Source organism: Argentina silus (genome assembly GCF_951799395.1).
Source record: "Argentina silus genome assembly, chromosome: Y".
NCBI lineage: Eukaryota > Metazoa > Chordata > Actinopteri > Argentiniformes > Argentinidae > Argentina > Argentina silus.
This window is the reverse complement of record NC_139654.1, coordinates 42,793,050-42,818,214: the sequence shown is the minus strand read 5'-3', so window position 1 is coordinate 42,818,214 and position 25,165 is coordinate 42,793,050. Positions and strand designations below refer to the sequence as shown.

The 25,165-nt window shown below is 42.4% G+C and overlaps 1 pseudogene across 1 annotated transcript in view; it reads left to right on the top strand.

Annotated features, from left to right (window-relative positions):
• LOC310824137 (cytochrome P450 3A27-like) overlaps positions 1 to 25,165 on the top strand; it is a 122,672-nt pseudogene that overhangs the window by 18,991 nt on the left and 78,516 nt on the right. The gene's annotated exons all lie outside the window — the stretch shown is intronic.

Sequence of the window (25,165 nt, the reverse complement as noted above, 5' to 3'; positions counted from 1 at the left end):
TGAAAATCCAAAGAGACGGACAGAAGGTGGAGCAAGAAATGCTCAGGATGTGGAAGGAGAAGGAGACATTTCTCAAGGCCAAGAAACAGATGGAGAAAGAGATGGAGAAAAATATGGTGGCAGTCAAGAGGAGAGAGGCCCTGGTGATGGAGGCCGAAGAAAGACTTAAACTGAGCAAGGAAAAAGAGAAGGAAGAGCAGGAGAAGGAGACCTCAAAGGAGATGCTTAGAAAGACAGAGAAGGTCGGAGCAGAGTTGCAAATGATAAAGAAGGAGTGGATGAAAATCAAAAGAGACGGGCAGAAGGTGGAGCAAGAAATGCTTGGGATGTGGAAGGAGAAGGAGACATTTCTCAAGGCCAAGAAACAGATGGAAAAAGAAATGGAGGCAGTCAAGAGGAGAGAGGCCCTGGTGATGGTGGCTGAAGAAAGAGCGAAACAGAGTCTGGAAAAAGAGAAGCTAGAACAGGAGAGGGAGACATTGAAGAAGGTGAGCATGGTGACGATTAGAGAGATGGTAGAGAACCTATAGACTAAGTAGATGAAGGTGATTGTTGCTAGTTTTACTATAGCATTTAGTCCATGACCTTCAACTCTCAGTTGAATTTGTCCAATTCTTGTCTCACCTTGCACTCCCCTCTGATGTTACTTTTTTAATTTCAGATGAACGATGGCTCCAGATATGCAGATATGCCCCAACCCTCATGTTCTCTGATGGCTCAGCTGGTACACAATCAGGCAAACCAGGGGACGAGCCTTTCTGTCAAAAGCCTTGTTGATGTGGCCATGGCTGAGAGCGTGTGGGGGTGCAGAGATAAGACAGGGGACTGCACATGCCGACACCGTTAGCCTGGAAACCTCAACACAATTGGCCGCTATTTAGGGATACATAGCAAATCAATTTATATAGTTGTCTTAAGTTCAATAAATTAAGTTGAACATTAAATTAAATTGACTTCCTTTCTCTACCACTGTGACTGCTTGTGGCATTTATTATTATAGAAAGTCTTACTTGTGATGACCGTGATGTATGTAGCTGAAGATGAATGTAGCTATTTATTTTAAGTCGCTCTGGATAAGAGCTTCTGCTAAATTACTCAAACGTAGGCCTAAAGTACATCCGTAAAATAATGTATCCATTTCCTGTTAACCATCTCTAAACCCTAGATGGCAGTATTTACTCTTACACCAGAAACGTGACCAGTTGCACGTGTGGATGCAGAATAAATAGCCCTCCCAGTCTGTTTCTGCAAGGAACTTCTAATTTATGGATTCTCTACATATGTTGAGAGTCTTGTCAAGTCTGAATATGTTAGAGTTGGGGTTTGTCCTCTACCTCCAAATATAAACGAGGACAATCACTTTGTTTTTCATACAGGTACCACTATTGTATGTATTTCTATTATCAAGGTTTCTATTACTTTACCATACTATGAAACTAATTGAATATGTTTTTAAGCGTCCAAAAAGCATTGATACCATTTCCAAGCACTCCAAGAATCATTTTGCGTTGCTGCTACAGCAGCCGCGCAATGTCAACACTTTACACACGCACTGGTGTAGCATGTAACATTAAAATCCATCAACTTCATATCAAACCATTGATGATTGGTGAACTTGTTGGATCAGTTAAGGCCTGTGCCAGAAATCAGTACACACACCAATCACACAATGGGACTATAACAGACACATACAGTGCATTCTGAAAGTATTCAGACCCCTTCACTTTTTCCGCATTATGTTATGTTACAGCCTTATTTTAAAATAGATTAAATTATTAATCTAATCATTAATCTACACACAATACGCAATAATGACAAAGGTGCTTCAACAAAGAACTGAGTAAAGGGTCTGAATACTTATGTAAAGGTGATATTTCAGTTTTTTATTTTGAATAAATTAGCAACAATTTCTAAAAACCTGTTTTCACTTTGTCATCATGGGGTATTGTGTGTAGATTGATGAGGAAAAAAAAATGTTGAATCCATTTTAGAATAAGGCTGTAACATCACAAAATGTGGAAAAAGTTAAAGGGTCAGAATACTTTCCGAGAGCACTGTATTTACATCTTGATTCACAGAATCACGCCTTGTACACACTTGCAAGTGATAGCAACGCCCATCACCTGTCCCAATAAAGAGATGCTCCAAGCGCACCATTTCATCCTTTCCACTCTTCACTCTCTGACTGTCTGAAGTGTACTGTAGTTGTGTTGTTGTAGCTGGCTACACCTCAGCCTATGATTCTCACGGGGCGTTAGATTGTCTCTGATAGAATCCTACGGTTCAGCTCGACATTCAACGACGATTTTCACCTTCTGAGCACCTGTTAACTCTCTGAGCTAGCAGGCTAACCTGTGAGCTCTCAATTCTTTGTTATTGTTGAACCCTAGCTCAACAATAATTCCTCAGGTTATTATTATAACTTGCTAGGTCATATGTGTAGGCTACAGCTAGCACTTGGGACGGTCAGCTAACTAAGTTACTTGTTGTTTCCGGACAGCTGAGAACCTTGGCTAGCTTTGACAAGCTAATATTGAGAAATATTAGCACCCTGTTTGCAGGAGGGTTGGCCAGCTTGTGTTTGTAGCCCTGGGACTACTGAGCACTTTCTAGTTTGACATAATTCCTAGTTAGTTACCTCGTATAATGATCTAGAATATGCCAGTTCTCTCTAGTGTGAGACCAGTGCCATATCTAACTATGCGGGTACCAGTTCCCTGTGGTAGCACGTGGGTGTAGTAATGCTGAGGTGTGCTGATATTGTACCTGCTTGTTGCTTCGTGCGCTGTATCTAAACTAGTCAACTACACTATCTACAACTACACTGTCTATCACAACTAAGTCAACTAATAAACATGGGCTACGCATATCTTAAACATGCCTGTGTCTGTGTGTTTGTGTGTGTGTGTGTGTGTGTGTGTGTGTGTGTTTGCATACATGTGTTTTTTCGGGGATGCATAGAAAGTCTTCCAGCTGTTCCAATGAGAACATCCATCCATAGACCTATGCATTTAATTCTGGTTTGTTTATAACTAAGAGGAAGACACGGTTATCATCAAAAACCACTAGTTATCATCAAAAATGATGGTCACAGTTTGCTAAAAAAAAGTACCTAAAAAGCCTGCAGAGGTCTCGTAAAAATGAAAGTTTGGAGAAAAAAAGATCTGCCCAAGATTTACAGCATACCACCTCATCTGTGAAACATGGTGCAGGGGGTGTTAGGTTTGGGCATGTATAGTTGCCATTAGAACTTGTTAACTTGTCTTAATTGATGATTGTACCTGCTGACGGCAGCAGCAGAATGTATTCTGAAGTGCACAGAAACATCTTGTCTGCTTGAGTGCAAGCAAATGCGTCCAAATGCATTGGATGATGCCACACCATACAATAAAACAATGCCATAGCCAAAACACTGCCATAGCAACTAGTGGAAAGATCTTGATTGGCCAAGTCAATCTTCAGATTAAAATTCAATTGAACATGCATTACATTTCCCTAATGATAAGAATTTAGGCAAAAAGACCTCAAAACAAACAACAACTGAAGATGGCTGCAGTACAGGCCTAGCAGAGCATCACCAAAGAAGATGCCCAGCGTCTGGTAGGGTTAGTGGGTTGCAGACTTCAGGCAGTTATTGTCCACTAAATACTAGTGGATTGTCCACTAAATACTAAACATGACTGCTTCATATGGACATTTGATAAGTCTGTCCCATTACTTTTGGGTACACTGAAATAGGGGGACTATGCATAAAAAGTGGGGTAATTTTTGAATGGTGAAACCAATGTGTACACAAATACCGTCAAATAAAAGCTGAGAATCTCTACTTGTAATAATTGTTTAATTTCAAATCTAAACGTTTGGAGTATAGAGCCGAAAGAACAAAAAATGTTTTGTTGTCCCATTACTTACACAGGCAGGGGTTTGGGAAAGTGAACAACATTTGATGGTGAATACATACTGTATGTCAAACCCCAGCCTGACCACTCCGTTCTTCCACCTCGGCTGGCCGCCTCTAAGAGGATGGAGTGGTTGCGCTAGTTGGTCACGGCTTTTCACTGTCTTGGCGCCCCGGTGGTGGAACGAGCTTCCCAGTGCGGTCAGGACTGCAGAGTCACTACCTATCTTCCGCCGTAGATAGAAGACCCATCTCTTCAGGCTACATCTTGACTGTCCCTCCTAAAGACCTCTTCACCTTCCACTACCCACCTGTACAGTACCTCTAATGTAAAGCATTTTTAAAAAGCATTGTGACTACCAATGGCCCATCTGCTAAATGTCAAAAATTTAAATGTAAATGTGGTGAAAATGGGTGAAGTGTCTAGCCCCAAATTTACAAAAAATGGTTAGGGCATAAACCCAATATTTTCATGTTTTATTAATTTTTCCAGAGAACAGATTGGTGTTGAATTGTGGGATATATGAAGGATTGCCCCTTTTAAAAGGCTACCCATTTTTAATTGGCAATTAGGGCACTTGAAATTAGCCAAATAAGCCACCTTTTTGGAGTGGTAGGGTCTCTCTCTGATAACCCCCCCCCCTAAAAAGTACCACATAGGTTCTTGACATCAAAGATGAGCATGGAAATTAACAGGCCATGTAGCAATTAAGCTTATTTTATTTTCTCGTGCATGAGGTTATTCGCAGGTTACCTAAATGTTAACCTCGTCCTCAGGCTATCGCTCACAGCGCATATAAGTCTGGAATAACGACGACTCAAACCTGGCCGTAGGGTGATTACTGATTAAAGTATTTGTTATTATTTGATTTCAGCTAATCACACGGCTGCAAGGTGTAGCTTCTTATCAGAAATGTGTGGAATGTGCTGTGGAAGATGATTGATCCGAGGTAAAGCCAATGGCTATGCCCCGTCCCTGTTTTTGACGCTCTTGCTCTTGGCTTAATGAAAGCCAATGAAGTTTAACGCATTGGTCCAACAGACCTTTCGGGCATTTGGGCGGAAGTGTCTGGGAACGAGACTACTTAAATCTTAACATAATATTAACATAATCTTCAGCAGTACATGCTAAGCACAGTGTATCTATGAGAAGATATTCAGCAGTTTGCTCGTACAAAAGTCCTACAATTCCGAAGCGAGTATAAACCAAGGCAATAATTAATATTAAATACATTTAAATACATTCATAAAGTTCTTCATAACCAACATCAGGGAGATGTGACCAGAGAGGTGGTTGAGTGGATCCTGGCTATAAGGGCACACTCTTGCCAACACACATTCTGGTGTGACATGTGCGATGTCTTATTGATCTATGTTGCTTTGGCTGTCTCCATGTGTGGATCATTGTAATCAGGGGTGGGGCTGGCCTTTTAAACACCTGTGCTTTGTTTCATTCAGGGAAAACAAAGAGATTTTTAACATTTCTTTTAAAGAGACAACACACATTTTCTGCCATGCCTCTGTCAATTGATTTGGCTTTAATCAATGGTTTCTTCTTGATGTTGTGTACATGTTTTCATGCCTATGTCACCTTTCAGAGGAAATCAAGGAACCTATCCAGATCTGATGTCGTATTAGATGAGTCAAACCCTGTCAGAACATAGTTTGCTTTTGCTAGATTCTTTTCTTTTCTTTTGTCTAGTATTGGTATACATGGTCGAAATGATGCACTCATGTTTAGTATTTGGTCGACAATACTTTGTATGCAATAACCGTCTGGGACCCATTGACCCCACCAGGTGCTGGGTATCTTCTCTGGTGATATTCTGCCAGGCCAGCCATCTTTTTGCCAGGTCTTTTTGCCCAAAATCTTACCATCAGAAAATGAAATGCATGTTCAATAGGATTTAAATCCAAAGATTGACATGGCCAGTCAAGAACTTTCCACTTTTTCGCCCTGAAAATCTCCCTAGCTCCAATGGCAGTATGTTTTGGGTCATTGTCTTACTGTATGATGAAGCGCCATCCAATGAATTTGGAAGCATTGCTTTTACTCGACCAGACAAGATATTTCTGTACACTTCAGAATACATTCTGCTGCTACTGTCAGCAGTAACATCATCAATTATGATAAGTTAGCAAGTTCTAGTGGCAGCTATACATGCCCAAACCATAGCATCCCCTCCACCATGTTTCACAGATGAGATGGTATGCTGTAAACCTTGGGCAGATCCTTTTTTCTCCAAACTTTCCTCTTGCAATCACTCTGATAATATTCATCTTATCTGTCCACAAGACTTTTTTCCACACCTCTGCAGGCTTTTTAGGTACTTCTTAGCAAACTGTAACCCGACTATCCTTTTTAAGAATAACTAGTGGTTTGCATCTTGCAGTGAAGCCTCAGCCATTTGCGATTGCTGAGCTCATCAGTGCTTGATTTTGGCAAGTCTAAGGTTTTGACTATGTTTCAGATTTTTCAGCTTTCACCATTTGTCAATTCCTTTGCTATTGTAATGTATCTAACACCTTGTCCTTTGTTGGGAATGATATTTAAGGAGAGGGACAGCGAGATATTCTTTGAGTTTTGGGTTAGGCCCATCACGGGCATCATTCTCCCGCGTTGTCCTTGACGCACGTTAACGTATGGTTAAAACTTACAGACGTATGTTGTTTTAAATTGTGTTAAATTGGTTATTTTGTTGATACTCTATTCTCATTCTTCCTATGGGCATTAATGTGATGTTGTGCGCTCGATAAAGGTTCTGTTAATCAGGGCTGGCTCTAGCCATTTTGGTGCCCAAGCATTTTTCCTTCTTTTGCATTATCAAATGTCTAAATTAAGCACTCATGTTTAGTATTTGGTCCCCAATCCTTTGTATGCAAAAGTGCAAAAGTCTGTGACCCATTGACCCAACCAGACGCTGGGTATCTTCTCTGGTAATGCTATGTTGCAGCGACTGTTGTTGTTTTTTTAGGATGTTTTGCCCTAAGTCTCCTCTTGAGCAAATGAAATGCATGTTCTATAGGATTTAAATCTGGAGACTGACTTGCCCAGTCAACAGCTTTCCACTTTTTGGCCCTGAAAAATTCCCTAGTTCCTATGGCAGTATGTTTTGGGTCATTGTCCTGCTGTATGATGAAATGCTGTCCAATGAGTTTGGAGCCATTTACTTGTACTTGGACTGACAAGATGTAAATAAATGATTCTCAATTATGGTGAGCATTCTTTGGTTATCCACTGGAAGTCTTCCTTGGCCTACTAGGTAATTTGCGATTTCTGAGCTCACCAGTGCTTTCTTTCCTTTTAATGAAGTTAAATGAAGTTCCAAACTGTTGATTTTGGTAGGTTTAAGGTTTTGGCTATGTTTATTTTTTTTCTGATATTTCAGCATCATAATGGCTTCCCTGACTTTCAATAACATCTCTTTGGTCCTCATGTTGACAAGACACCAATAGCAGACTGCACAAATTATGTGACGGAACACACCTGACGAACACACTTGTCAAGCCAATTGTCCTATCACTTTTGTGTAGCCTGAAATAGGGGGATTATGCATAAAAGTGTTGGAATTTCTGAATGATAAACCAATATGTACATTATATAAAAAATAAAAATCTCTACGTTTTTATTTCAAATCCAAACAGAAGAAAAAATGCTTCACTGTCCCATTACTTACGCACGGTACTGTATAACCTTCTGTGGAAAGGGTTTTACATGGAACCCAAAAGGTTTCTTCAAAGGGACAGTGGAAGAAGAACCCTTTTTGGTTCTAGGTAGCACTTTTTCAAAGAGTGCAGGATCTGTGATGGGTCTGTCTGTCTCTATCTACGGTATATTTGCTTGAATGCCACAGCCTATTTAAGTATTGTTGCTGACCATGTGCATCCCTTCATGGCCACAATTTACCCACCTTCTAATGGCTACTTCCAGCATGATAATGCACCATGTCACAAAGCAAAGGTCGTCTTAAACTGGTTTCATGAACATGACAATGAGTTCAGTGTTCTTCAGTGGCCTTCCTTGTCACCGGATCTGAATCCAATAGAACATCTTTGGGATGTGGCACAACGGGAGATTCACATCTTGAAAGTGCACCTGAAAAATGTGCAGGAATTGCGTGATGCAATCATGTCATCATTGACCAGAATCTCAAAGGAATCAATGTCACGAAGAATTGAGGCTGTTTTGAGAGCAAAGGGAGGCTCTACCTAGTATTAGTATAGTGTTCCTAATAAAGTGTTGGGTGAGTGTATATCTAACTATCTTTGTTTTTGCTGGTCTGTAGGATCTATGATGGCCGTCAGCCCGTCCTGTGTATCATGGACACAGCCATGATCAAAACCATCCTCATCAAGGAATGCTACTCCCTTTTCACTAACAGGAGGGTAATACGCTAAATTGAAGTTGTTGTATGGGGAAAAAAACATAAGGGCTCATTAAATAGATAATATCATTGTTATTATAGCATTATTAATATTCGGTTAATTTTGCAGTATATAATCATTGTTATTTTTCTAGAATTTCTATCTCAACGGGCCTCTGTATGACGCCGTGTTTATCGCTGAGGATGATGCATGGAGACGGATCCGCAGTGTCCTGTCTCCCTCCTTCACCAGTGGGCGGATCAAAGAGGTACAGTCCCATCTCTCCTCTCCTTCTTTTATTCATTCCAACAACACAAATAAATGAATGACTAACAACTCTGACGTGTGTGTGTGTGTTTATGTGATTTGTACTATGTGTATAGTGTGTATTCATTGTTGTTTGTTGTTGTGTGAAGCAGCAACTTTAATTGTCTAAGACAAATTTCCATCCGGGACAACAAAGTATATTTAATCTTATCTTAGATAAGTTCAGTGGTCAGATGACAGAGTTTAGAATAATAGTTCATCTTTGGAGTCACTTATTCCTTGACTATATACATAATGTATCCTGTATGAATGTATATTCTCAGGCTATATAAACATTAAAATAATTCCTGTTTCAAACATGATATTAACCCATGTTTTGCACATATAATCCATGTTTTGCACATATAATCCATGTATCAATCATGATATTTTTCCATGTATCCTTCCCAACTCAGATGTTCGGGATCATGAAGCAGCACTCTGGTAATTTGGTCAGCAATCTGAAGAAGACGGCCGATAACGATGAGCCCATTGAACTAAAAGAGTGAGTATTTATCTCCGAGACGATAAGGTGAATTTGTAATTTCAGTGAACTCCCCCTTTAATTTTGTGGTTGTGGTTCTGGTGGTCAAAGATTTTGTGGTTGTGTTCCAGGTTCTTTGGACCATACAGTATGGATGTGGTCGTCAGCACTTCATTCAGTGTCGACATCGACTCCCTCCACAACCCCTCTGACCCCTTTGTGACCAACATCAAGAAAATGCTCAAGTTTGACATCTTCAGCTCACTGTTCCTCACAGTCGGTACAACTGCCTCCATATAGCTTTCAGTCTCAATCATTTTGTGCTTAATAAATGAAGCTATCGATTTCATTACACTGTGGAAACACTCTATGAGACCACCAGTAGCTCTCTGTCCTTCCTGGCCTACAATCTGGCAACCAGCCCTCACATTATGACCAAGCTGCAGGAGGAGATAGACACTGTTTCCCAACAAGGTAACCCCTCTGCAGACTCCTATATAGTACTATTCATGTGGAACAGGAAATATGATAGTGACAGTATTTTAGAGGGTACTGATGAGTGTGTAACCCCTGTGCACTGCAGACTCCTACAGTATCTATTACTATTGCTTGGGAACAGATGGTTAGATAGGTGACAGTATTTTGCAGTGTGCTAATGTGTCTGTAGCATCCCTGTGCAGACTTCTGCCCAGTATTATTCATTTGAAACAGGAAGTAGATAGGTGTTGTTGGAATCTTCAGAATAGTTAAAAGGCCAGTACCTGAGGACCTGAGGGATCTACAGGGTATATACCTTAAAAGCATGTCTGACATGCAGTGGTGTGCGTGACCATAGAGTGATTTCTAAACTAATACAATTATCTTAAAATAAATAATAAAACGAACAGGTTATCAGTGCAGAGACTTGTATGATATGTGCTCTCCATCTGACTCGTGCTGCTGCATTCTGTATCATTTGCCAATAGCTTTCTTTGGTCGACCAGACAGGAGAGTGTTACAGTAATCAAGGCTGCTAGTAATACAAGCATGCATTTGTCATTCAGTGTCAGCCTGGGAGAGGAAAGGTTGCACCTTTACAGCTGTGTTCTGTAAAGGTCCATGTAATATTCAACCTTTTTAAAAGCTTCCTAAAGGTTGTAATGACTATCTTTAATCGGTAGCGATCAGGGAACGAGATCCCTTGAAATAAATATGTCATTTACAAACGCTGTTTTGGTTCGGAAAACACGCTTTTTAAAATGGAGTGTCCTACCTGGTTTTTGCTCGAATGACTAGTTCTGTGACATCCATATGTCCGCAATGCATTTCACCAGGAAATCAATCAAACTGTTTGACTGGTGCTACAGAGTCGATAGTTGCCCTTAGTTTGATGTTGAAGCTGGTTAATAAATCATTATCACAGGAGGAAGCTGTTGATGGTGTACTATTCATATTCATCATCATGAATCTCATCTGCTCAGCGACATGGCTAGATAAATAATAGAGGATGCAACAGGAGTAAGACCCTTTGTAATCACTAGGTCCAGGGTGTGGCAGTGGTTATGGGTGAGCCCAGTAACTCGCTGAATAAAGTCCGTAGAATTCAAGAGATTCATCAAATCCATGGCTGTCGAGTCAGTCTCATTGTCCACATGTAGGTTAAAATCACCAATGATAATAATCTTAGCATAATTTGAATGAAAGGTAGATGGGCCTTGGATGAAACCGTGATCTTTACATTTCTCATCTTTGTCATCAGGTGTCTTTATCACTCATTACTGTGCAACAGGAGGCTGATGGAGGTAGAAATGGGAGGACAGCTCATTGTAATTAGAGCTTGACAGACATATCTGATATTGGCCTTAAAGAAATATCGGGGAGTTATTCACCATGTTATATATAATATAGAGGAAACTGGACAGCACTTATTATGGATCATTTAACACAATTACACATGACACAACTGTGTTAACAGAGACACAATACGTCCTGCTCCTGTACATGTTTGTATATACTGTACATTTTCCCCTATGTCTGCTAAGGGCTTCACTGCTTTTTCCACTGTTTATGTGGCACATAATATATTTATATGTAATTGGCCACTTACGTAAATGTGTTATTTTATATGTATGCACTTTATCTTGCATGTTTACAGACTCCCCCCATTCAATTTCACGCATTTCTATTTGGAGTATAAAAGGCACTAGATCACCTGCGGGTATATAAGCTGTGGCTTGCGCTGCGTTCTTCAGTTGGCAGTTAATACCTGAACCAGTAAAGACTGAGGACCAGACGACTCACTAGTGTGTTTTCCATTTATTCTTAAGCATAAGCATTAATACAGTTTGTCATTAATGTAGGCTTTCTATTTAGTGTACCGTTATGCATAGTAGCATATGAAGTTTGTAGTCTGTTAGCGGTAATTGCGCTAGCTTGGTATCCTAAACGAGGACGAGTTAGCACTAGTTTGCCGTTTACGATGAGTGGTTGTTGTCAAATGACACCTGACAAAACATGTCGAAGGGAGTCTGGTGTAACGTTTGCCTGACTCCACTGATACAGATGTATGTGTAGGATTTAATGTTAGAGTGTTTTGTAGTTTACATTTTCTTTGTTTTTCTTCGTTTTCTCCTAACGGTTAAGAGAAGGTAGACGGTTAGAGCCAGAGCCCGAACCGCTGATGAACAGCGCTGTAGTTTACCGTTGCCAAGGCAACCAGGCAGCTCACAGGTTGTACCATATTTCTAAATCATTATTTTGATATAATACTGAAATGTTGATATTATATTGTTATTGTTTTACATTGTAATTTGTATTGTTCCAACTAAGTTCAGTTGGCAGTTAATACCTGAACCACGAGTATGTTTTCCATTTATCCCCCCCCCCCCCCTATACTAACCCTAACCCCAACCCCACCCAGAGACCTCTTCATCCCCGCTACCCCCCTTGTACAAGTTCTCTCCTGCTAATACAAATAAAATGAAATAGCCGACTGCCTATGGCCCCTGGTGTGAGCATTGATTACTTTGTCTTATGATGACTGTTGGATAGATGATTCAATTACTTAAACAAATTTTTTGTAAGTATTGTTGTAAGTCGGTTTGGATAAAGGCGTCTGCTAAATGCCATGAATGTAAATGTAAATTACAATGGAGGGCCATGTCCAGAAACGACCCCGAGCCCCTACCACTGATCTATATACCTATATCTATGTCTGTGTTTTGTCTATTAATTAATAATATGATGATGATTAATCCCAACGACGTATATTTTCCAAGAAACAACATGAGCATATCTGTAATCAAATAAATATCTCCTGCGTCATAATGCTGTTGTCTTGATGACGCTGCTAGCAATGACGTAAATGTATGTAAAAGTCACTTTGGTCACTTGAACCTCCAGTTGTTGTCAAATAGCCTTTGCTGATTGTCATTTGTAATGTGGTACGCTCATTAGTGGAAATAGATTCAATTACATTTCAACACAATGGAGAAAAACTGGTGGGACCCGCCGCAGGTAAGTTTGCCTTGCTCTATTTTAGTTTAAATAAACGGGAATACTTTACATTAAATTCGCGCAGATCCCCCCTACCTTAATCGAATAACCACTAGGCCTACAAGCTCCTGTATATTTTCAGCCTACCTCAAGTCCGTGAACTGCCTTCAAGTAAACGCAAAGCTGTAAGAAGCAGGGCTGAAAATTAATCAAATTTAATCAAATCAAGCTCTATCATCCGTGGTGACAACATGTTACTGTACACTTGTTTGTATTCGTATGTTATCGTCCAGTCAAAGTAGCCTACAATTCAAAGCAACATTTCCCCCACAATCAGGACCTAGACCTACTGCAAAGAAATACCCTTAATTGGCTACTCTTTGTTGTTAGATCGCTGTGAAGTAATTCATCCGACTCGGCAGACAGTTTGATCCCAACATCAAGTCAAATCGCGGTAATTTCGGTGAGCGCTTAATTCCAAAAACAGCTGTTTGTCAGTGAAAGAGCAGCGTAACAGCCTAAAAAGTGAAACGGGACGAGCTCAATCGTTGTTACAGAGAGAAATGTGGCTGCAAAATCAACCATTTTAAAGATCAACATTAAAACGAGACAGCTTTATAAATAACCTATAGAGGATGGACTATCGAAGAAAGATGATTGACAGAACAATATCAAAATGGTTAATTTGATGTTTTCAGGTAGGCCCTATCTAAAATATAACCAAACATAGTTGGCACTAATAGGTCTTAATCGACAGGACCTTTCCTTAAGTAAGTCGTAAGTTGACTTTGCAAAGGGCCTACAATTACTTACTGTACAGGCCTACATGATTTGCAATATAAATTGTGTCGGATATGTTGAATACAAGGTAGATGTAGGCCTTTTTTAAAGGCAAAACTAGAGAGCCCCTTTTGGGAAATTGGGAACGCAACAGCCTATTCTTGAGAACATTGTGAGGTACCGCAATCTCTTTGCGAGGGAAGCCTGTTATCTAACGCAATCATATTTCTTGACGTTTCCCTGTCATTGTGTCTGTCATCTCCATCAGGAAGTTTCAAAGCACTATGCTACTGTATTTGATAACTACCCACTCACCCCATTCAGGATGGCTAAACATAGACAATATGTAAAGATCACTGGAGACAACTGAATGGTTTTATACTCAGAAAAGACAAATACATTCATAGAGACATTCTCGAGACTGCACCTGTAGTGTGTTCACTGTATGTCCACAGGAGTGTAAAGAGGATCAGGCTGCCCTGATGATGGAGGCAGCAGGACCGGCAGCTTTCGCAGCCTACACCCCACTCCCACAGAGGACATCAAGACGGGCCAGGCACACGAGAGAGAGGGCCAGAGTGGCTAAAGAAAGAAAGGAAGAGAAGGAGGGTTGGAGGAGGGAGATGGAGGAGAGAGCGGAAGAGGTGGAGGGAGCCCAAAACCTTCTGCATAAGGTGAAGGAGCACACCGATGCAGAGAAGGAGAGGCTGAAGGAGGAGAGAGAGAGGGTGGACAAGGACAGAGAAATGGTGGACAAGGACAGAGAAATGGTGGAGAGGAAGAGGAAGATAGTCAACCATCTTAAAGATAATATGGAGAGGAAGAGGAAAGTGTGATCCTTTTGGCTTCTCAAATCACCTCAAAATAATTTAGATTTTATCTATACAAATGATAAGACAATTTTTCTCTTTCAGATATTTCAACACAGAGACAATTCTGGAAATCCACAACTATCCCGAACTTACTACCACAATAACTACCCTGCATACTACCACTATAACTACACTTGCCGTTTCAATTCTCTTTCATTAAAGTCATATTCAAAGGCAAACTGTGTGTCATGTTTGAAATGCTGTATTTTACAAGTTGCATAGCTGTAAACTATGTTGAGTGATGATGAGTTTAGGAAGAAAAGGTATGTAAAAAAATGAATACTCCTGCACACACGATTGTTACCTCTGCTTATTTGTTGTGTCGACGTTTCGGTTTATGACCTTTATCAAAACATTTTTATCTGTGAGGTCTGTATTCCTAACACCACAAAAAGACAAAGTGGTGGTGTTTGTGTTTTTTACATTTACAAGTTGAGGAAGAAAAAACATGGCACATGTATGCACATGGGTTAGATTAGAAACAATCTGGGTAAACCTTAATTTGAAGAGGTATGCATGAGGTCTGTTATGTTTTTTTCTATATCCCATAATATTGATTACAATGATCAACATATTTGTACCCTGAAAAGAACCCAAACTGAACAAGTTCCCCATTATAAGTACCTGGGCATTTAGATAGATGATACACTTTTAAAATACATGTTGAAAAAGTGATCAAGAGTTTGCGAGTTAGACTTGTACTTGTTTTGTAAAGAAATGTCTTGCTTCACCTTTGATAATAGGAGGAAGATTGTCTTGGCAACGCTCCTCCCTGTCCGTGATTATGGTGACACAATTTAAAATCACACGACAGCCTCAATTCTTAAACCACTAGACCCGATTTATCACTTCATTTATCAGTTCATTTGTAGGCATGTTTTCTGTACCCACCATTGTCTTTTGTATCAGTCTGTGGGTTGGGATTCTTTGACGTTGAGAAGGGCTTATCATTGGATTTCATCTGTATATAAAGCAGTTCTTTTAAAACTCCCATTTTACCTCACATCATTGCTTTTATGGCGACTTAGTGGCGATCAAACTTGCAGCTTGTTACTATTTAATGTCCTTCAAGTGATTACAGAATTGAGAAGAACTTTTTAGCTGCTGTGCTCCTTAGATATGGAATGATCTTCAGGCTAGACTGAGGTTGGAGCACTTGGTCCCTTACACTTGTACCATCATCTGCTTTTTAGTGGACAATATATGCAATAAATACCTTTTTTACACAAACATCTTGAATCAGAATGGGTCAGCCCTAGCCTCTTACACAAACAGGGTCACAGTCAATGGGTACAAAACTGGAGCAAACGTGTGTATACCAAGATACTGTACCTCGACTCCTTTCCATTCCAAAAGAAATGTGTGCTTCCCTTTCCCTTCACTCAAATGTTGTGGATGACATGTACATAAAGCTATACACTGGTGCAGGTGTGATGTTATGAGAGCTTTAGCATTTAGCATTTCCTGTGTCCAGGCGTTCTATTCACTTCTAATAGGACAAATGAAGGTACACTTGCCTCATAAGGCTCATTCTTGTTTCATTTGTCCTATTAGCTCCTACTGACCTCACTTTACACAGACACAGAGGAGGAGAGACTCAGACTCATTAGAAGTTTATTACTGGATCAGTTTACAAAACAAAACAAAACTGCATGGAGCGTACAGTACAGCAGAGCTTGGAGTACCAGACATGAACACACACCTCACATGCACACACACATCGGAGCTGTCACAGTGGTATACCTTGGATCACACACAGACACACACACACACACACACACACACACACACACACACACACACACTCACTCTCTCTCAGGGCTGCATGCGGATAGCTCCATCCAGTTTGTTGACCTCTCCATTGATCATGGGGTTCTCGACCAGTGATGTCACCAGGTGGGCAAACTCTGCAGGGTCTCCCAGGCGCGAGGGGAAGAGCACTTGGCGGGCCAGGAATGAACGCACCTTCTCAGGTTAACCCGCCAGGAGAGGAGTGGAGAACAGACCTAAGGAGAGGGAGAGAGAGGTTGTCTGATATGGAGAGGAAGGGGGGGGGGTGGAGTGTGTGAAAGAGTGCGTATGTATGTGTGTGTGTTTACTGACTGGGTGCGATGGTGACCACACGGATGTCCATGGGTGCCAGGTCTTGGGCGATGGGTAGAGTCATCCCAACAATACCCCCCTTAGAGGCTGAATACGCAGCCTGACCCACCTACAGAGAGAGAGAGTGAGAGTGAAGGAAGGGGCTGTTGAGACAGTGTTTGTGTGTGTGTGTGTGTGTGTATGTGTGTGTGTGTGTGTGTGTGTGTGTGTGTGTGTGTGTGTGTGTGTGTGTGCGTGCGTGCATGGTGCAATGGAGGTCTTGGCGATCTGTTGGTTCTTGTGTGTGATTGGCTGACGGTACTGCAGCATGTTGACCTCTTCCTCACTGCAGGGTCTACTGCAGTTGGAGCAGTCAGAGAGCACAGCCTGGGCCCCTGCAACCAAACATACACCCTGGTTTGGACAAAGGATCCCAATGTCAAGATAATATTGCTGTAGGGAGGCTAGTCTATGACACAATACCATGTGGAAATGTCAATGATTTTCTAAAGATGAGTGGATAGTGGATAGTGGATAGTGGATAGTGGATAGTGCCTGGTGGGGTCGCAGACTTCAGGCAGATTGTTGACCTAATACGAAACATTAGTACTTTATTTGGACATTATATGATACTTTTGAAGCCCTGAAATAGTGGGAGTATGTTTACAAATGTTTTTTTAAAAACCCATTGAATTAAAGTTGAGAATCTCTACTTTGACCCCATAATAATTGTTTGATTTCAAATCCAAGTGAAGAGCTAAAAGAACAGAAAATGCTTCCTCTTTCCAATACTTATGAAGAGCACTGTATTCATGTTAATCAGTTGCTTCATTACTGTAATATGTGATGTGTTTTGAACTAGTATTTTGAAATACTGTTTTTAGGAGCCAATGATATAAAACAAGTGCATACATGTTGTGGCGCCTGGCACGTGCCTAAGCCCATGCGCGAGTGTGGGACGGTGGTAAATGGAGTATATATCTCGCCTCGCTTTGGCAGGACCATGTATGGAGTTCCTGCGCCCCAAGGGGCCACAGCTGCAACCCGTGGAGATAATCACCGTATGCCCATACATGGAGTTCCTGCCCATCAAGGCACAGGTGAAGGGCATCAGCAGGAGCAGCAGAGACGGTACAAAAGTAGCCCACGGAGCACCCAGTGGGGAGGAGTTGCTACGGCGAACCAAGGAGCAGTTGATGAGAGAGAGAATAAGCCAAGTCACCATTGTCCAGTGTATGACCCCTGACCATAGGAGAGCCCGCTACGTTGCCAACCTTCGCCTGTCTGACTACCCCGCTGCCGCCCCGACCTGGAACGTAAGAGGACCACCCACCGTGTACCGAACCCCCCTGCTATCTTCACGACACGACGCCTTCTCACCCCCACCCTCTCTCTATCATTTCCCTCTCCCCGCTAACCGAATAAATATCTTTGATTATAATTCTGGTGTGGACCTCTCTGCTTACACTGTGTTTGGGTCCGTGACGTGCCCGCACACCCCGGCGGCCGTCACAATGTAAAGAACATAACACATTTTTAGAGGAGTTCAAATATGTAAAATTCAGTATTACTCGAAAGAAAATATTTGCCCAAAAATATTTGCCCCATAGTCCTTCTTGAATCAATGGGTCTGCAAACTGTTAAAACCCGATAGGGATCAAACAGGGAGCAACTATTAGCAGGATGTTAAGATAAAGGCCGACAATAACATCACTGAGTTTTGCCCTCTGCGCAGGGATCCCCTTTCAATCATTCACTAGCCATGGCTTCAACTTCACCTCTCACATACTCTTTCGCCTGTGTTTCATGATCTGAAACACAGGTGTCATGACGGGATAAAATAATCACTTCAGCAGACGTGTCCGGGGTTACTCAGAAGAAGCGATTGAACCTGTAAAGATGGGTTACCTTCCGTACTTCTCCACCGAGACATGGACTCTCCTTGCCTTACTCATCTCTCTGATCGTAGTGTAAGAAGTTTTAATAAAAAATATTATTTGTTAGTTAGTTAGTTGTGATAATACATACAAATGATAGTATTGATAATTACAGTTATCTAACAGTTTCAATGATACCTATGACTTGATCGTTTTGCTTTTGTTTCAAGTCAGATTGTTGATTTATATTTGTTCTGACCAGGTATGGATACTGGCCATATGGAATATAAAAAAAACTAGGCATTCCTGGACCTAAACCCATCCCTTTCCTCGGGACGATAATGGGATATAAGAAGGTTTGTAGAGATTAAGCCCATAAACAACAACATTGTAGACTCATCCATGATGTGTGTTGTTGTGGTGAAAGCCATGGGAGCTGAATATGAATTGTTTTACCCAGAAAAATGGGCAATAAAGCTTTTGAACGAAAACGAAAAGAGAGGAGTGAGAGCCGGTCTGTAGTGGAAAAGGGCCATCATAGACTAAGCCACAGTTCAGGTTTATGACAAGCATTTGGCTAAAGGCTATTTTTTATTTATTTATTTTTGTTCCCAGGGTGGTTTCACCAATTTTGACACAGAGAGCTTCCAGAAATATGGGAAACTGTGGGGCTGAGTCTGCTAAACTGATCCTGGTTATTGTTAACTATGATGGATATATGTATCTCTCAGTGTCTACAGTATACACTCTTAAACCAGGCGGACACCGTGCGATTTTCACAAACACAGACGATCCAACCGACGAAATGGTCTCATACACCAAGACAAATGATCTGTCTTCATGCAAGTACACTGCCCAAGCAACAATTTCATGCTTCCACATTAATAATTTGAATCTGTTATTGAGCGATTTAAGTTTTAAGCTTTTAAGTATTCTGTAGTATGGTCCCAAACACAACTTGTGCGTTGCCAATGTTTGACAACAATCCTATATTGCCTCTGAGCACGTCTCAAACTGCATGAATAAAGAGGAGCCACGACATGTCAGAATTCAAATCGGAAGTGATTGTGTCTTCCCTCCATGTCATTGAAAGGGCAAAAATGTAATTAAAAAAATAAAGAAAAAAAGGGTTCTAAAAGGATTCTTTGGTTGAATAACTCTTATGGGTTCCATTTGCAGTGCCCTGCGTAAGTAATGGGACAAGCATTTTTTCTTCTTTTGCATTATGCAAATGTCCAAATTAAGCACTCATGTTTAGTATTTGGTCCCCAATCCTTTGTATGCAAAAGTGCAAAAGTCTGTGACCCATTGACCCAACCAGACGCTGGGTATCTTCTCTGGTAATGCTCTGCCAGACCTATATTGCAGCGATTGTTGTTTGTTTTTTTAGGATGTTTTGCCCTCCTCTTCAGCAAATTAAATGCATGTTCTATAGGATTCTATAGGATTCACTTTTTGGCCCTGAATAATTTCCTAGTTGCTATGGCAGTATGTTTTGGGTCATTGTCCTGCTGTATGGTGAAATGCCGTCCAATGAGTTTGGAGCAATTAACTTGTACTTGGACTGACAAGATGTTTCTGAACACTTCTGAATTCATCCTCATCAAAGGAGACAAGTGAGACAGTTACAGTGGAAGCCATACATGCCCAAGCCATAACACCCCCTCCCCCATATTTCACAGATGATGTGGGATGCTGTGGATATTGGGCAGTTCCTTTTTTTCTCCACACTTTACACTTGCCATCACTCTGGTACATGTTTTTCCAGAACTCTGCAGGCTCTTTTAGGTACTTTTTAGCAAACCGTAACCTGGCCAGCCTGTTTTTGTGGCTAAGTAGTGGTTTGCACCTTGCAGTGTAGCCTCTGTAGTTCTGCTGGTGAAGTCTTCTGCGGATGGTAGTCTCTGACTCATTGACGCCTACCTCCTGGAGAGTGTTCCTAATCGATGGGGCAGTTTTTTTTATTTTTTATTTTTTTATTATGGTGAGCATTTTTTGGTTATCCACTGGAAGTCTTCCTTGCCATTTGCGATTTCTTAGCTCACCAGTGCTTTCTTTCCTTTTAATGAAGTTCCAAACTGTTGATTTTGGTAGGTTTAAGGTTTTGGCTATGTTTCATTTTTTTCTGATATTTCAGCATCATAATGGCTTCCCTGACTTTCAATAACATCTCTTTGGTCCTCATGTTGACAAGACACCAATAGCAGACTGCACAAATTATGTGATGGAACACACCTGACGAACACACCTGTCAAGCCAATTGTCCCATCACTTTAGTGTAGCCTGAAATAGGGGGATTATGCATAAAAATGTTGTAATTTCTGAATGATAAACCAATATGTACACAAATAACATCAAATAAAAGATGAGAATCTCTACGTTCTCATTTCAACTCCAAAAAGAAGAAAAAATGCTTCACTGTCCCATTACTTTCGCACGGTACTGTATAACCTTCTGTGGAAAAGGGTTCTACATGGAACCCAAAAGGTTTCTTCAAAGGGAGAGTGGAAGAAGAACCCTTTTTGGTTCTCGGTAGCACTTTTTTTCTAAGAGTGCAGGATCTGTGATGGGTCTGTCTGTCTCTATCTACGGTATATTCGCTTGAATGCCACAGCCTATTTGAGTATTGTTGCTGACCATGTGCATCCCTTCATGGCCACAATTGACCCATCTTCTAATGGCTACTTCCAGCATGATAATGCACCATGTCACAAAGCAAAAGTTGTCTTAAACTGGTTTCATGAACATGACAATGAGTTCAGTGTTCTTCAGTGGCCTTCCCAGGATCTGAATCCAATAGAACACCTTTGGGATGTGGTAGAACGGGAGATTCACATCTTGAAAGTGAACCTGAAAAATCTGCAGGAATTGAGTGATGCAATCATGTCATCATGGACCAGAATCTCAAAGGAATGTTTCCAACATCTTGTGGAATCAATGCCACGAAGAATTGAGGCTATCTTTGTTTTTGCTGGTCTGTAGGATCTATGATGGCCGTCAGCCCATCCTGTGTATCATGGACACAGCCATGATCAAAACCATCCTCATCAAGGAATGCAACTCCCTTTTCACTAACAGGAGGGTAATACGCTAAATTGAAGTTGTTGTATGGGGAAAAAAACATAAGGGCTCCTTAAATAGATAATATCATTGTTATTATAGCATTATTAATAGTAGGTTAATCTTAGACCAAGATGGCGGCGCGCATGCATCGCGACGCTCAGTGTCTCTCCAGAGTTTGCGAACTAGTAGTTATTTGCTTGTTTATCTTAAGTATTCTCGCTAAAAACAGTTTAGCGTACATATCGTACAGCCGACAAGAACTTCTGGACATCGGTTCCGGCACTCCAGTCATCTTTATCGACGATATACCCGAGATTAGCAAAACAGCGGGTCCAGCTAACTCCGCTACACCGACCGGAAGAGGCCCCAGACCGGCTCGGAAACGAAAACACAGGCGAGGGAGCCGAGGTGGGCTGAGAGCTAGGCTAAAGCTAACCCCACACCGACTCTCATTACCTAGCCTTTTCCTTGCAAATGTTCGTTCCCTGGCAAACAAGATGGATGAACTGCGGCTGCGGATCACCACCCACAAATGGATTATGGACTGTAACATCATGGTTTTCACTGAAACCTGGCTCAACAGCGAGGTTCCCGACAACGCTATCGAGCTAGCAGGGCGCTGCGTTCTCCGAGCAGACAGAACAGCAGGCGACTCCGGTAAGACCAGAGGTGGAGGTTTGTGCATTTATGTAAACAAGACGTGGTGCACGGACACTACCATCACCGAGAGTCACTGCTCAGCTAACCTGGAGTTTCTCATGGTTAAGTGTAGACCTTTCTATCTGCCCAGAGAGTTCACGTCTACTGTTATCACGGCAGCCTATATCCCCCCGGATGCTAATGCTAAGATTGCTATGAAAGAACTGTATGCTGCCATTAGCAAACAACAGACTCTGCATCCCGAGGCAGCCTTCATTGTCGCGGGTGACTTCAATCACTCCAACTTAAAGACTGTACTGCCCAAATTCCACCGAAATGTCTCTTGCCCCACCAGAGGAGACAGGACATTGGACCAAGTATACACCAGTATGGCTGATGCGTACAAAGCCGTTCCCCTCCCCCACCTAGGTCAATCAGACCACCTCTCATTGTTCCTACTGCCCAAGTACTCAGCACTCATCAAACGAGTGAAACCTACAGTGAGGACAGTCAAGGTCTGGCCAGAGGGAGCTGACTCAGCGCTCCAGCAGCGTTTTGGAAACACTGACTGGGGTGTGTTTGCCACTCAGGCCACGCATGACTCCCACACAGACATTAATTCATATGCCTCATCTGTTTTGGACTACATCAATTCCAACATCAGCAGTGTCACCACACTCAAGCGGATCACCACTTTCCCTAATCAGAAGCCATGGATGAACAGTGAGGTCCGACTCCTGCTGAAGGCACGCGACATTGCCTTCAGATCAGGGGATGCTCGGGCCTATAGCTCATCCAGGGCTAATCTGCAGAGGGGCATCAAAAAGGCCAAGCACAACCACAAGCTGAGGATAGAGGATCACTTCAGAAACAACTCTGACCCCCGACGCATGTGGCAGGGCATCCAGGCCATCACTGACTACAAACCATCTAACACCTCACCCCTCTCCGTTGACGCCTCCCTCCCTGATGAGCTGAACCACTTCTACGGCCGCTTTGACAGGGACAACAAGGAGGTGGCCATCAAGGCTGTGCTCCCTGCGGATCACCAGCCCCTCACTCTATCCCCCACCGACGTGTGTGCGGCACTGAGCAGGACTAACGCACGCAAGGCTGCTGGTCCTGATGGGATCCCCGGACGCGTCCTCAGGGCCTGCGCTGTGCAGCTGACTAAGGTTTGGACTGACATATTCAACCTGTCCCTAGCCCAAGCAGCTGTCCCCGCGTGCTTCAAAACCACCTCCATCGTGCCGGTGCCAAAACACTCCACTGCAACGAGCTTAAATGACTTCCGACCAGTGGCACTCACGCCCATCATCATGAAGTGCTTCGAGAGGCTGGTCTTAGCTCAACTCAAGACCTGCCTACCACCCACACTGGACCCCTTTCAATTCGCCTACCGGCAGAACAGGAGTACAGAGGATGCCATTTCAACGGCACTTCACTCCGCCCTGTCCCACCTCGACAAGACTAACTCTTATGTGAGAATGCTGTTTATTGACTTCAGCTCAGCATTCAACACCATCATCCCCTCCAAACTGATCTCCAAACTCAGGCAACTGGGCATCAACCCCTCCCTCTGCAACTGGATTCTAGACTTCCTGACCAACAGGCCGCAGTCTGTTAGGCTTCACAACCACACCTCCTCAACCCTCACCCTGAACACCGGCGTTCCACAAGGCTGTGTGCTGAGCCCCCTCCTTTACTCCCTCTTCACCTACGACTGCACACCTGTACATGGCTCAAACACCATTGTTAAGTTTGCAGACGACACAACGGTGATCGGTCTCATCAGCAACAACGATGAGTCGGCCTACAGGGAGGAGGTCCAGCACCTAACAGTGTGGTGCAACGACAATAACCTGGCTCTCAACACCAAGAAGACCAAAGAACTCATTGTGGACTTCAGGAAGTCTAAAGCTGGCGCACACACCCCCATCCTCATCAACGGGACTGAGGTGGAGCGAGTCACCAGCTTCAAGTTTCTGGGTGTCCACATCTCTGAGGACCTCTCCTGGACCCTCAACACCTCCACCCTGATAAAGAAGGCTCACCAGCGTCTCTTCTTCCTGAGGAGACTAAAGAAGGTCCATCTATCTCCTCAGATCCTGGTGAACTTCTACCGCTGCACCATCGAGAGTATCCTTACCTACTGTGTCACAGTATGGTATGGCAACTGCTCGGCATCGGACCGGAAAGCACTGCAGAGGGTGGTGAAGACTGCCCAACGCATCACCGGTTCCTCACTCCCCTCCATCGAGGCTGTCCAGGGCAAACGATGCTTGCGTAAGGCACGCAGCATCGTCAAGGACATCTCTCACCCCAACCATAGACTTTTCACCCCACTCCCCTCCGGGAGGCGCTACAGGTCTCTCCGCACCCGAACCAGTAGGTTCAGAGGCAGCTTCTTCCCTGCGGCTGTCACCCTGCTGAACTTGAACACTACACCTACCTGACAACCGACCACCCCCGCAACCCCCACCCACCCGGACAATTGCACTATTGCACTATTACTCCCCTCCCCTGCTCTTACTCAATACCACTGCTCTTCTGTACATACCTGTTCATACTGTTCATACTGTTCATAATGCACATAATGCACATATCCTATATTTTCTTTAATACTACTGCACATACTGTACATACTTGTTTATACTGTTTATACGGCATTCCATTTTATATTTATTCTGCATCTACCTCATGTTACTGTTAATACATATATACTGCTAGACTGCATTACCCATACAGCTCATATGCTGCTACACTGCTCATACTGTAACTATTTATTCTGCTATAATGCTACTGCTACTCACATACTGCTATACTGCACTGCTATATTATACTGCTTATATTATACTATATCATACTGCACTACTACTGATCATATATTGCACTACCTGTAAATACTGTTCATTGCACTTTCTGCTATTTTGCACTTCTGGTTAGACGCTAACTGCATTTCGTTGTCTCTGTACTTGTACTCTGCACAATGACAATAAAGTTGAATCTAATCTAATCTAATCTAATCTTGCAGTATATAATAATAATTATTTTTCTAGAATATCTATCTCAACGGGCCTCTGTATGACGCCGTGTTTATCGCTGAGGATGATGCATGGAGACGGATCCGCAGTGTCCTGTCTCCCTCCTTCACCAGTGGGCGGATCAAAGAGGTACAGTCCCATCTCTCCTCTCCTTCTTTCATTCATTCCTTTATACAACACAAATAAATGAATGACTAACAACTCTGACGCGCGCGCGCGTGTTTGTGTGTGTGTGTGTGTGTGTGTGTGTGTGTGTGTGTGTGTGTGTGTGTGTGTGTGTG